Genomic DNA, 13,243 nt, shown 5'->3' with positions numbered 1-13,243 from the left:
ATGGGTGAGACAAGTGGTGGTCACACCAGATACTGACTGCTTTTTCTGCTTTGCATTGGACTTGGTGATGTATGGCTTAGATGCGGCTGCTCGGCCATGGAAAGCCATTCCATGAAGCTCTCTGCGTACTGTACGTGGGCTAATTGGAAGGTGACATGAAGTTTGGAGCTCTGTAGCAAGTGACTGTGCAGAAAGTCTTTGCACTATGCTGACCTCTCTGGCAGTTTACCTGGCCTACCACTTGGTGGCTGACTTGCTGTGGTTCCCAAACTCTTCACTTTTCTTAGAATAAAGTTGACTTTGGAATATTTAGGAGCCAGGAAATTTCAGGACTGGATTTGTTGCACAGGTGGCATCCTGTGACAGTTCCACGCTGGAAATCACTGAGAGCGGCACATTCTTTCACAAATGTTTGTAGAAACAGTCTCCATGCCTAAGTGCTTGATTTGATACACCAGTGATTAGTGATTAGTGATTCTCATCATTTGGATTGGTGGCCAAATACACTATATTGCCAAAAGTATCTTGGCAAAGAAGAAATGCTCACTAACACAGATTTAGACACATTTGTGAACACTATTTGAGAGGAATAGGTCTTTTGTGTATACAGTAAAAGTTTGACATCTTTGAGTTCTACAAAATGGGAGCAAAAACCAAAGTGTTGCGTTTCCACTCGTGTCCGGTGTACGTACGTCCATGTTGCGTCCGAGGGCATGTCTCTGGGCTACTTCCTGCTCCAGCCGAGTCTTCATTGAGGCCACTTCAGACTCCAGCTGCTCAATCCTAGCGCTAAGTCGTTGGCGTGCGTCTGTGTCCGAGCGCTCCATGGTCAGCTGTAGCAACAGAACAGAGGACTAGTGGTAAGAGGTGAACATGGTATTATTTACTTGTTTACATTGTTGGAATCCAACAGTCTGTCACTGCCAACATGTCTGCAAACAGTACCTGTATGGTCTTGAGGTTGGTGAGCACGAGGTTCTGGTTCCGTTGTTCTGCCAGCATGGACTCTTTGTCTCTATTGAAGCGACTCTCGGCTTGTTTTAGCATGTCTCTTTCTTTGGTCAAATTCTCTACACGCACCTACAGACCAAGGTGGAACACAGTTCTGCAATTAGTTCACAAAGGAAATGTCCGTTCACTCTTCCTCACCTCCTCCAGTGCCAGTTTTTCATTGGCTTGCCGCAGGTCTTGGCTCATGGTGTGAATAATGTGCTCGTGTCGCTGGGATGTTGCTGCCATTTTCTGGTTCCTGTCCTGGAGTGCCGCGATCTCTCGACGGAACACCGTTACGGTCTCTTGGAGCATATCGTACCTGGCGTGAAAAACCATCAAAAACCATTACAGAAGTGTTTCTTATATATGTATTACAGAAGTGTTTCTTATACAGGTATAGGTACGTGGGTGGGTCTTTATTGTCATTGCACAAGTACAACAAAACCAAGCCCGTTCAAGATGAGACAAACAAACAGTGTACAAGGTTACAGAACAGGAATGCTGGTGGGTGGCCACATGGTGCCCCGTAAAAGATGGGAAAAAGGTAAACGCTGGGGAAGGATGAGTAAAAAAATACAATCTAGACTGGGCCCCCCTAGCCATAGCAAAGCACATGTACATATTACATATCGTCCTGGGCATGACGTTAAAGTGCATCCGGCAGTGGAGGCTCCTCTATGGGGTCTTGGGGTACTAGGAGGTTAACCCCTTTACTACTGTTACCCCAGGTGGCCCTTGGCAAAGGCCTAGTACCTGACTGCCCCCTAGCCAGGGATACGGTGAAGACCTCAACGGCGGAGCAGGTGGAAGACGATAGATGTAAGAACCACCACAACGGCTGCGATGGCGGAAGAAGGCCCCCCCACATCCATGTGGGCCCAGTTATGAGGAAATAACAACCCGAGACCTCAACAGTGTAACAGGCGGAGGATGATTGCTAACCCTATGGAGCGTCACAACGGCTGGGATGGCGGATGAAGGCTGCAGCAGAAAAGGGTCCCCAGTAGGGATGATGTTCGAAACTGGTTCTCCCGGTTGTTCGATAAGAAAAGAACCGAGTCCATGGACTCGAATCCCTTTTCGACAACCGGTTCCCGTTATCGAGGCCACTATAGAAAAGAAAAAGAGTTGGTTCTTTATTCGAATCCCTGGGAACGAATCCCAAATGGGCAATGTTATGCCCATTTGATTGTAGACTCTTACTGACACCTTGTGGCGATATGAAAATACTACGCATCATTAGTTTGGGCACTTCCGGGTTGGCGACGTCAGTTCAGTTCATGAGACAATTGAGAAGTAGACAAGTTGTGTTAGCTCTTACAAGTCTTGGAAAAGATAAGTCTGTAAGTAAACTGTTTAACTTGTTTATGTAACTCAATATTAAGGTGGAAAGTGGTTAAGTTTGATACTAAGATGTTTATTGAAAAACGATTTTTGTGCACTGTTTCAATTGATGTTTTGAGGACTTAAAATGGCTGCCAGTCGTATATTCGAAATAGTTTCAACACTCAGAAGTATCTGTTTGATGATAGTACTGTATATTTGTGTGAAGCTAATATTTACATATTGTTTATTAAATTTCAGTATGTTAATTGAATCACATAGCTTATACATTTGTGTGTTTTTCAGTTAAAAAAAAATAAATAACGGTCCAGTGCAAGAAAAAAGTTAAGATAGGAAAAGACAAAGCAAGATCAACAACAATAAAGAGCCTAAATGGATTCATCTGCTTTTGAACTTTATTAGACGTCTTGGATTGTTTGTTAGCGGTCTGCCTGTGTGTGTAGTTAGTATGTTCCAATAGCAGCAGAAGTGCACTTTTTGGAGAGCTGTATTATTTTTAGTTTTGTGCCCAAGGGACTGATTTTATTTAACACTATATTATTATTTATACACCTACAGTGATCACAGAGACAAGTTGTTTTTGTGTTACTGTATATATTTGTTTTCTGAAAAATCCCACTTAATATACTTTGGGTAACAACAGTCAATATTTTTTATTTTTTTTGGGCGGGTAACAGTCAATATTTATTTATTTATTTTATTTTATTTTTTTCGTATAAAATAAAAATGAGCTTTTGTTAAACCAAATATTGTGTTTTTTCCATATACAACAGCCTATCTGGATTCGATAAAGAGAACCTATAAGGAATCGGTCCTATAAGAGGATTCGATAATGGGATCGAACTCGATAATTTGGGACGGCGCGGCGAAGTTGGTAGAGTGGCTGTGCCAGCAATCGGAGTGTTGCTGGTTACTGGGGTTCAATTCCCACCTTCTACCTTCCTAGTCACGTCCGTTGTGTCCTTGGGCAAGACACTTCACCCTTTGCCTCTGATGGCTGCTGGTAGCGCCTTGCATGGCAGCTCCCTCCATCAGTGTGTGAATGTGTGTGTGAATGTGTAAATGTGGAAATAGTGTCAAAGCGCTTTGAGTACCTTGAAGGTAGAAAAGCGCTATACAAGTACAACCCATTTATCATTTATTTAATTTCTTATCAAACATTATCCCTAGTCCCCAGTCGTCTTGGAATCCATGCCACTGGACCCTGACCCGGATCTGTCAGGGATGGTGTGGTGACTGTCTGTGCACCACTCTCCCCACGTTAAACAAAGTCACACACAGGCATCCTCCATAAAGGGATACTCCCCTACCAGGATGATCGTCATACTCATTTCGAGTGACCGCCGATGATGATGACGACATATTACAACATACATCTGGAGACTTGCAACAGAGGGGAGGGAAGTGGGGGCCACGGTGGCTGGCTGCAGCTCATCCGTCCATCACCCCTAAGGGATTCGCGACAAGGGCATTGGATGGGGGGTGGCGTATATTTTTGTGGATGCATGTGTGTGTGTAAGCCTGCCGCGTGTCTCTATTCCACAGCCTTGATGTCGTGCAGTCGCTACTCAGTCCAAAGTCAACAACAACAACAACAGGTGTGTGTCCATGAGAGACAGGAAGGGAGTTTGTCGTGTGTTCGCCGCACTGTCCTTCGACATGACACATATGACATAAATCACGATTTGACTTTGCCCAAACCTTTTGCTGCTGAACTCCAGTTGAGAAGTCAGTTTGGCGTTGCTGGAGCGAACCTCCGTCAGCTGCTTCTGCAGTCTGTCATGTGACTCGTTCAGCATTCTGTCGTTCTCCGCCTTCTCCTTCTTGTACAAGGTGAAGGAGTCGTTGAGCTGGAGGAGCAAAGGCACAATAATGTTACTGTGAGGCAGTTCTCCAATAGTGAACATGCTTTATCAGTATCATGCAGCCATTAATCCTGGCCTCCTCATTTACATTTCAAAAAATTCAAATCAGCACAAATTATATTATTCATTTGTGTTTTCTAGGTTCAATTCCAGACTATAATTTGCTACTTCTTTCGTGCGGCTTATAAAATAGTGCAGCAAATTCATGGAATCTTCTTCGCTGACAGCCATAATGCAAAAAGTGAAAAGAAAACAACTAGCAAATACACTAAACAGGTGTGCTATTGTTTGTGCTATGTTGCTATCTTTTGGACGAGTTCCTTCACTGCCGTTCTGTTTAGACTCGTGCTTTCAACCGCAAGTTCAGTCTTCTAGCCGTCCATAGCGTTTCTACTCGTATTGCTTCTTCACTCATCACTCCAATCATTTACAATACAACTAAAACAATTCTTACTTACTAAAGCGTCCCATGTGCGAGTGTTTTCATGCATTTTTGTGCGTGCTATCGTAATGTAATGACGCTAGCGTCGTTAGCATCAGCAAACATGCCAACACGTTTACGAGTGTCTGTGTTAGTAGTATTAACTTACAATGGCATTTTTTTTTTGTATTGTTTCACTTTCACAAATTCCTCAGTAAATTCAGCAAAAGGTCAGCGTGGAGTTATTGAGTCTGTTTAGCTGATTGGAGAGCTAGCTTGCGCAGCTAGTGGGTCCATGACAATGACTTCTGTTTTGTTTGATCTGCCGTTTTACTGCCGTGTTACAGACATCGAATGGAAACAATGAAGGTATGTAAATAAACATTTACAGAATATTTCCGTGTAAATAACTACTTTCATAACGTATACATCTGCGGCTTGTATATGGAAAATTATGTTTTCCTTATAGTATTTAGTGGGTGTGGCTTATATACCGGTGTGCTCTATAGTCCGGAAAACACGGTATTTATAGATTGGGCTCCTGATCAATTTAAATGTATTATTATTATTTATTGAGTTTATTTGGTTCCATTTTTAGTATCAAATGGTTCAAGTTTGTCAAAATGTGTTTACAGTTTAAATTAAGATTTATAGATAGATAGTACTTTATTGATTCCTTCGGGAGAGTTCCCTCAGGAAAATTTAAATTCCAGCAGCAGTGTACAAAATTGTAAAAAGTAAATAATGGGGGTATAAATGGACACAAAATAGAAAAATATTACAATAGAATAAAAATAAAAAGCAACGATGAGAATAAAAATATAACAGTAAAATAAGAATATAACAAGAGAAACTAGGCAGTAGTGACCATGTTATGAAAAAGTATATTGTAGTGTCCCGGAAGAGTTAGTACTGCAAGGGATTCTGGGTATTTGTTCTGTTGTGTTTATGTTGTGTTAGGGTGTGGATGTTCTCCCGAAATGTGTTTGTCATTCTTGTTTGGTGTGGTTTCACAGTGTGGCGCATATTTGTAACAGTGTTAAACTTGTTTACACGGTCACCCTCAGTGTGACCTGTATGGCTGTTGACAAAGTATGTCTTGCATCAATTCGTAATGAGTAAAGCCGGTAGATATTATGTGACTGGGATGGCATGCACGTAAAGGAAGTGCCTTAAAGGTTTATGGTCTCTCTGTTCTTCTCCCTACGTCCGTGTACACAGCGGCGTTTAAAAACGTCATACATTTTACTTTTAAAAACCGATACCAATAATAACGAAACAGATACCGATATCTTCCTATATTACATTTTAAAGCATTTATCGGCAGCCTGATATTATCGGACATCCCTACTTTTAATGTGTTCTGTTAGAGACTAAAAACAATGTCAACAAAGCTATTCTTTGTTGTTGTCTTCAATGTTAATAAGGATACAATGTTATGCGGAGGTGTACTTATAACAATTTTATAGACAAATGATATTATTTATAGTCCCAGCAGAGAATGGCGAGGCGCAAAATGATTTCTTCTTCCTTGGGAGGGCATAACAGAAAATAATTGAGAAGCACTGCTGTAAATTACATTTTTTTTTGTTTAGGTACAACATTTGTTTACAAACAACGCGGTGTAACTTAAGAAATACAACATGTCCAAGTAGACAGGACAGGAGGGTTAATGGGTTGCCACATAGCTGGCGCCCCATAAGAGGGGAAAGAGGAAAACAAACATGAGCACACATAAGCACACAAATGGGTGTTGAATTGTAATAAATGGCATCTAATCACAGCTTTAAGGGGAAGATGATTTGTTTTGACCTGTTTTAAAGCAGCTTTAGCCTGAGCAGTCTGTGCTGAGTCGGCAGCAGCAGCTCTTTGAGGGGTGGATCGTGTCACTGGGGCTGATGGCCGGGCAGGTGTAGCTGGGGAACAATCTGAACCTGTGGAGATACCTTCAAATAAAAACTAATCCATATCAGAAAACTTCATGACTCATGCCCAATGTTGGCCTCTGATTTTTCATGTGCGTGCGTCAGTATTAAAATGCACATTCCAGCCAATCACTGCTACTTTCTTCAGTATTTTGAGATTCACACAGACTGATCAGTCTTGTTTGGATGTGGATTAAACACAGATACATCAATAAATATTCAGAAGGAGGCATACAAAAAAATATTGTCCCCTGCTTTAACTTTTTTGTTGCCTAAACTGCTGTTGTGTTTTGCTGCTTGTGTGCGTGTCACCTTGAGGCGGAAGGTTGAAGCCGGTGCTCTGCGTGAGCAAAGCTTTGTACATGTCTCTCTGCCTTGCACTGGAGTCAGCCAGTTGTTTCTGCTGGTTCTTCTGCTCTCGCAGCTGCTCCACCTCCTTCTCAACTTTACTCACGCTGCTCTCCAACTCCGAAATACTGCAAGTGAACACACGGGGAAATGTGGACTTTGCAGTTTAGTTTCAAACTCAAGCTCTGCAGTAGGTCTGTGCTCTTGGTCACTAAGGCAGTGTTTTTCAACCACTAGTGTGCCGTGAGATACAGTCAAGTGTGCCGTGGGAATTATCTAATTTCACCTAATTGGGTTAAAAATATTTTTTGCAAAGCAGTAATTATAATCTGCAAATGATGTGTTGTTGTTGAGTGTCTGTGCTGTCTAGAGCTCGGCAGAGTAACCATGTTATATAGGCAGGGTGCAGGTAAAAAGGTATCTAATGCTTAAACCAAAAAAAAAGAAAGGTGAGTGCCCCTAAGAAAAGGCATTGAAGCTTAGGGAAGGCTATGCAGAATGAAACTAAAACTGAACTGGCTACAAAGTCAACAAAAACAGAATGCTGGACAACAGCAAAGACTTACTGTGAAGCAAAGACAATGTACATCCAAACATGACATGACAATCAACAATGTCCCCACAAAGAAGGATAATTATTGATTGCTAAAACAAAGTAGATGTGGGAAATATCACTCAAAAGGAAGACATGAAACCACTACAGGAAAATACCAAAAAACAGAAAAAGCCACCAAAATAGGTGCGCAAGACAAGAAGTAAAACACTACACACAGGAAAACAGCCAAAATAAGTCAGGGTGTGATGTGACAGGTGGTGACAGTACACCTACTTTGAGACAAGAGCTATAGTGATGCATGCTGGGTTATGCTTTAAAGTCATATCCAACGACTTTTTACTGTCAACTGAGTTTCGTTTTTGAATGATTTCTGCTGGTGGTGTGCCTCCGCATTTTCTTCAGCGCAAAAAATGTGCCTTGGCTCAAAAAAGGTTGAAAAACACTGTACTAAGGAGCACCGATGAAGACAAAATATCACTTTTTATGCATTGTTTGGAATAAAAACTGATCAACATGTCCCCTGCATACTTTGACTTTTCAGTATACGGCCCTTGGTGGAAAAAGTTTGGACACCCTTGAACTAAAGTATCAAAAGTATGGATATTTTGATTTGAGGATCGACATTAAGGCATAAAAATGTGGTATCGGCGGTGTTGATATTTCCGCACATCACTCACTGGTGTATTTAAAAACAGTACTTGCATCTTTAATGCAACTTTGCACCTTGCAACAACACTTGTTGTATCACATGCCAGAAATAGTGTGATAGTTACACAATTATAGTAATCATTCCCAAACACTTGAAATGCCACAATAATCAGAATGTCATACTGAGTCTACTGGAGGCTGCGGTTGTACAAATGTAACAAACCTCTACTGGAGGCTGCGGTTGTACAAATGTAACAAACCTCTACTGGAGGCTGGGGTTGTACAAATGTAACAAACCTCTACTGGAGGCTGGGGTTGTACAAATGTAACAAACCTCTACTGGAGGCTGGGGTTGTACAAATGTAACAAACCTCTACTGGAGGCTGGAGTTGTACAAATGTAACAAACCTCTACTGGAGGCTGGGGTTGTACAAATGTAACAAACCTCTACTGGAGGCTGGGGTTGTACAAATGTAACAAACCTCTACTGGAGGCTGGAGTTGTACAAATGTAACAAACCTCTACTGGAGGCTGGGGTTGTACAAATGTTGTATTAAACCTCTACTGGAGGCTGGAGTTGTACAAATGTAACAAACCTCTACTGGAGGCTGGAGTTGTACAAATGTAACAAACCTCTACTGGAGGCTGGGGTTGTACAAATGTAACAAACCTCTACTGGAGGCTGCGGTTGTACAAATGTAACAAACCTCAACTGGAGGCTGGAGTTGTACAAATGTAACAAACCTCTACTGGAGGCTGGAGTTGTACAAATGTAACAAACCTCTACTGGAGGCTGGGGTTGTACAAATGTAACAAACCTCTACTGGAGGCTGGAGTTGTACAAATGTAACAAACCTCTACTGGAGGCTGCGGTTGTACAAATGTAACAAACCTCAACTGGAGGCTGGGGTTGTACAAATGTAACAAACCTCTACTGGAGGCTGGGGTTGTACAAATGTAACAAACCTCTACTGGAGGCTGGAGTTGTACAAATGTAACAAACCTCTACTGGAGGCTGGGGTTGTACAAATGTTGTATTAAACCTCTACTGGAGGCTGGAGTTGTACAAATGTAACAAACCTCTACTGGAGGCTGGGGTTGTACAAATGTAACAAACCTCTACTGGAGGCTGGAGTTGTACAAATGTAACAAACCTCTACTGGAGGCTGGGGTTGTACAAATGTTGTATTAAACCTCTACTGGAGGCTGGAGTTGTACAAATGTAACAAACCTCTACTGGAGGCTGGGGTTGTACAAATGTAACAAACCTCTACTGGAGGCTGGAGTTGTACAAATGTAACAAACCTCTACTGGAGGCTGGGGTTGTACAAATGTAACAAACCTCTACTGGAGGCTGGAGTTGTACAAATGTAACAAACCTCTACTGGAGGCTGGGGTTGTACAAATGTAACAACCTCTACTGGAGGCTGGAGTTGTACAAATGTAACAAACCTCTACTGGAGGCTGGAGTTGTACAAATGTAACAAACCTCTACTGGAGGCTGGGGTTGTACAAATGTAACAAACCTCTACTGGAGGCTGGGGTTGTACAAATGTAACAAACCTCTACTGGAGGCTGGAGTTGTACAAATGTAACAAACCTCTACTGGAGGCTGGGGTTGTACAAATGTTGTATTAAACCTCTACTGGAGGCTGGAGTTGTACAAATGTAACAAACCTCTACTGGAGGCTGGGGTTGTACAAATGTAACAAACCTCTACTGGAGGCTGGAGTTGTACAAATGTAACAAACCTCTACTGGAGGCTGGAGTTGTACAAATGTAACAAACCTCTACTGGAGGCTGGGGTTGTACAAATGTAACAAACCTCTACTGGAGGCTGCGGTTGTACAAATGTAACAAACCTCTACTGGAGGCTGCGGTTGTACAAATGTAACAAACCTCAACTGGAGGCTGGGGTTGTACAAATGTAACAAACCTCTACTGGAGGCTGCGGTTGTACAAATGTAACAAACCTCTACTGGAGGCTGCGGTTGTACAAATGTAACAAACCTCTACTGGAGGCTGCGGTTGTACAAATGTAACAAACCTCTACTGGAGGCTGCGGTTGTACAAATGTAACAAACCTCTACTGGAGGCTGGAGTTGTACAAATGTAACAAACCTCTACTGGAGGCTGGGGTTGTACAAATGTAACAAACCTCTACTGGAGGCTGCGGTTGTACAAATGTAACAAACCTCTACTGGAGGCTGCGGTTGTACAAATGTAACAAACCTCAACTGGAGGCTGGGGTTGTACAAATGTAACAAACCTCAACTGGAGGCTGGGGTTGTACAAATGTAACAAACCTCTACTGGAGGCTGGAGTTGTACAAATGTAACAAACCTCAACTGGAGGCTGGGGTTGTACAAATGTAACAAACCTCTACTGGAGGCTGGAGTTGTACAAATGTAACAAACCTCTACTGGAGGCTGGAGTTGTACAAATGTAACAAACCTCTACTGGAGGCTGGAGTTGTACAAATGTAACAAACCTCTACTGGAGGCTGGAGTTGTACAAATGTAACAAACCTCTACTGGAGGCTGGAGTTGTACAAATGTAACAAACCTCTACTGGAGGCTGCGGTTGTACAAATGTAACAAACCTCTACTGGAGGCTGGGGTTGTACAAATGTAACAAACCTCTACTGGAGGCTGGGGTTGTACAAATGTAACAAACCTCTACTGGAGGCTGGAGTTGTACAAATGTAACAAACCTCTACTGGAGGCTGGGGTTGTACAAATGTAACAAACCTCTACTGGAGGCTGGGGTTGTACAAATGTAACAAACCTCTACTGGAGGCTGGAGTTGTACAAATGTAACAAACCTCTACTGGAGGCTGGGGTTGTACAAATGTTGTATTAAACCTCTACTGGAGGCTGGAGTTGTACAAATGTAACAAACCTCTACTGGAGGCTGGAGTTGTACAAATGTAACAAACCTCTACTGGAGGCTGGGGTTGTACAAATGTAACAAACCTCTACTGGAGGCTGCGGTTGTACAAATGTAACAAACCTCAACTGGAGGCTGGAGTTGTACAAATGTAACAAACCTCTACTGGAGGCTGGAGTTGTACAAATGTAACAAACCTCTACTGGAGGCTGGGGTTGTACAAATGTAACAAACCTCTACTGGAGGCTGGAGTTGTACAAATGTAACAAACCTCTACTGGAGGCTGCGGTTGTACAAATGTAACAAACCTCAACTGGAGGCTGGGGTTGTACAAATGTAACAAACCTCTACTGGAGGCTGGGGTTGTACAAATGTAACAAACCTCTACTGGAGGCTGGAGTTGTACAAATGTAACAAACCTCTACTGGAGGCTGGGGTTGTACAAATGTTGTATTAAACCTCTACTGGAGGCTGGAGTTGTACAAATGTAACAAACCTCTACTGGAGGCTGGGGTTGTACAAATGTAACAAACCTCTACTGGAGGCTGGAGTTGTACAAATGTAACAAACCTCTACTGGAGGCTGGGGTTGTACAAATGTTGTATTAAACCTCTACTGGAGGCTGGAGTTGTACAAATGTAACAAACCTCTACTGGAGGCTGGGGTTGTACAAATGTAACAAACCTCTACTGGAGGCTGGAGTTGTACAAATGTAACAAACCTCTACTGGAGGCTGGGGTTGTACAAATGTAACAAACCTCTACTGGAGGCTGGAGTTGTACAAATGTAACAAACCTCTACTGGAGGCTGGGGTTGTACAAATGTAACAACCTCTACTGGAGGCTGGAGTTGTACAAATGTAACAAACCTCTACTGGAGGCTGGAGTTGTACAAATGTAACAAACCTCTACTGGAGGCTGGGGTTGTACAAATGTAACAAACCTCTACTGGAGGCTGGGGTTGTACAAATGTAACAAACCTCTACTGGAGGCTGGAGTTGTACAAATGTAACAAACCTCTACTGGAGGCTGGGGTTGTACAAATGTTGTATTAAACCTCTACTGGAGGCTGGAGTTGTACAAATGTAACAAACCTCTACTGGAGGCTGGGGTTGTACAAATGTAACAAACCTCTACTGGAGGCTGGAGTTGTACAAATGTAACAAACCTCTACTGGAGGCTGGAGTTGTACAAATGTAACAAACCTCTACTGGAGGCTGGGGTTGTACAAATGTAACAAACCTCTACTGGAGGCTGCGGTTGTACAAATGTAACAAACCTCTACTGGAGGCTGCGGTTGTACAAATGTAACAAACCTCAACTGGAGGCTGGGGTTGTACAAATGTAACAAACCTCTACTGGAGGCTGCGGTTGTACAAATGTAACAAACCTCTACTGGAGGCTGCGGTTGTACAAATGTAACAAACCTCTACTGGAGGCTGCGGTTGTACAAATGTAACAAACCTCTACTGGAGGCTGCGGTTGTACAAATGTAACAAACCTCTACTGGAGGCTGGAGTTGTACAAATGTAACAAACCTCTACTGGAGGCTGGGGTTGTACAAATGTAACAAACCTCTACTGGAGGCTGCGGTTGTACAAATGTAACAAACCTCTACTGGAGGCTGCGGTTGTACAAATGTAACAAACCTCAACTGGAGGCTGGGGTTGTACAAATGTAACAAACCTCAACTGGAGGCTGGGGTTGTACAAATGTAACAAACCTCTACTGGAGGCTGGAGTTGTACAAATGTAACAAACCTCAACTGGAGGCTGGGGTTGTACAAATGTAACAAACCTCTACTGGAGGCTGGAGTTGTACAAATGTAACAAACCTCTACTGGAGGCTGGAGTTGTACAAATGTAACAAACCTCTACTGGAGGCTGGAGTTGTACAAATGTAACAAACCTCTACTGGAGGCTGGAGTTGTACAAATGTAACAAACCTCTACTGGAGGCTGGAGTTGTACAAATGTAACAAACCTCTACTGGAGGCTGCGGTTGTACAAATGTAACAAACCTCTACTGGAGGCTGGGGTTGTACAAATGTAACAAACCTCTACTGGAGGCTGGAGTTGTACAAATGTAACAAACCTCTACTGGAGGCTGGGGTTGTACAAATGTAACAAACCTCTACTGGAGGCTGGAGTTGTACAAATGTAACAAACCTCTACTGGAGGCTGGAGTTGTACAAATGTAACAAACCTCTACTGGAGGCTGGAGTTGTACAAATGTAACAAACCTCTACTGGAGGCT

The 13,243-nt window shown here is 42.7% G+C and overlaps 1 pseudogene; it reads right to left on the bottom strand.

Annotated features, from left to right (window-relative positions):
- LOC133664312 (nucleoprotein TPR-like) overlaps positions 1 to 13,243 on the bottom strand; it is a 104,540-nt pseudogene that overhangs the window by 65,683 nt on the left and 25,614 nt on the right.

The sequence above is a fragment of the Entelurus aequoreus genome, linkage group LG14, assembly GCF_033978785.1.
Source record: "Entelurus aequoreus isolate RoL-2023_Sb linkage group LG14, RoL_Eaeq_v1.1, whole genome shotgun sequence".
Taxonomy (NCBI): domain Eukaryota; kingdom Metazoa; phylum Chordata; class Actinopteri; order Syngnathiformes; family Syngnathidae; genus Entelurus; species Entelurus aequoreus.
This window is presented reverse-complemented; position numbering and strand designations above follow the sequence as displayed.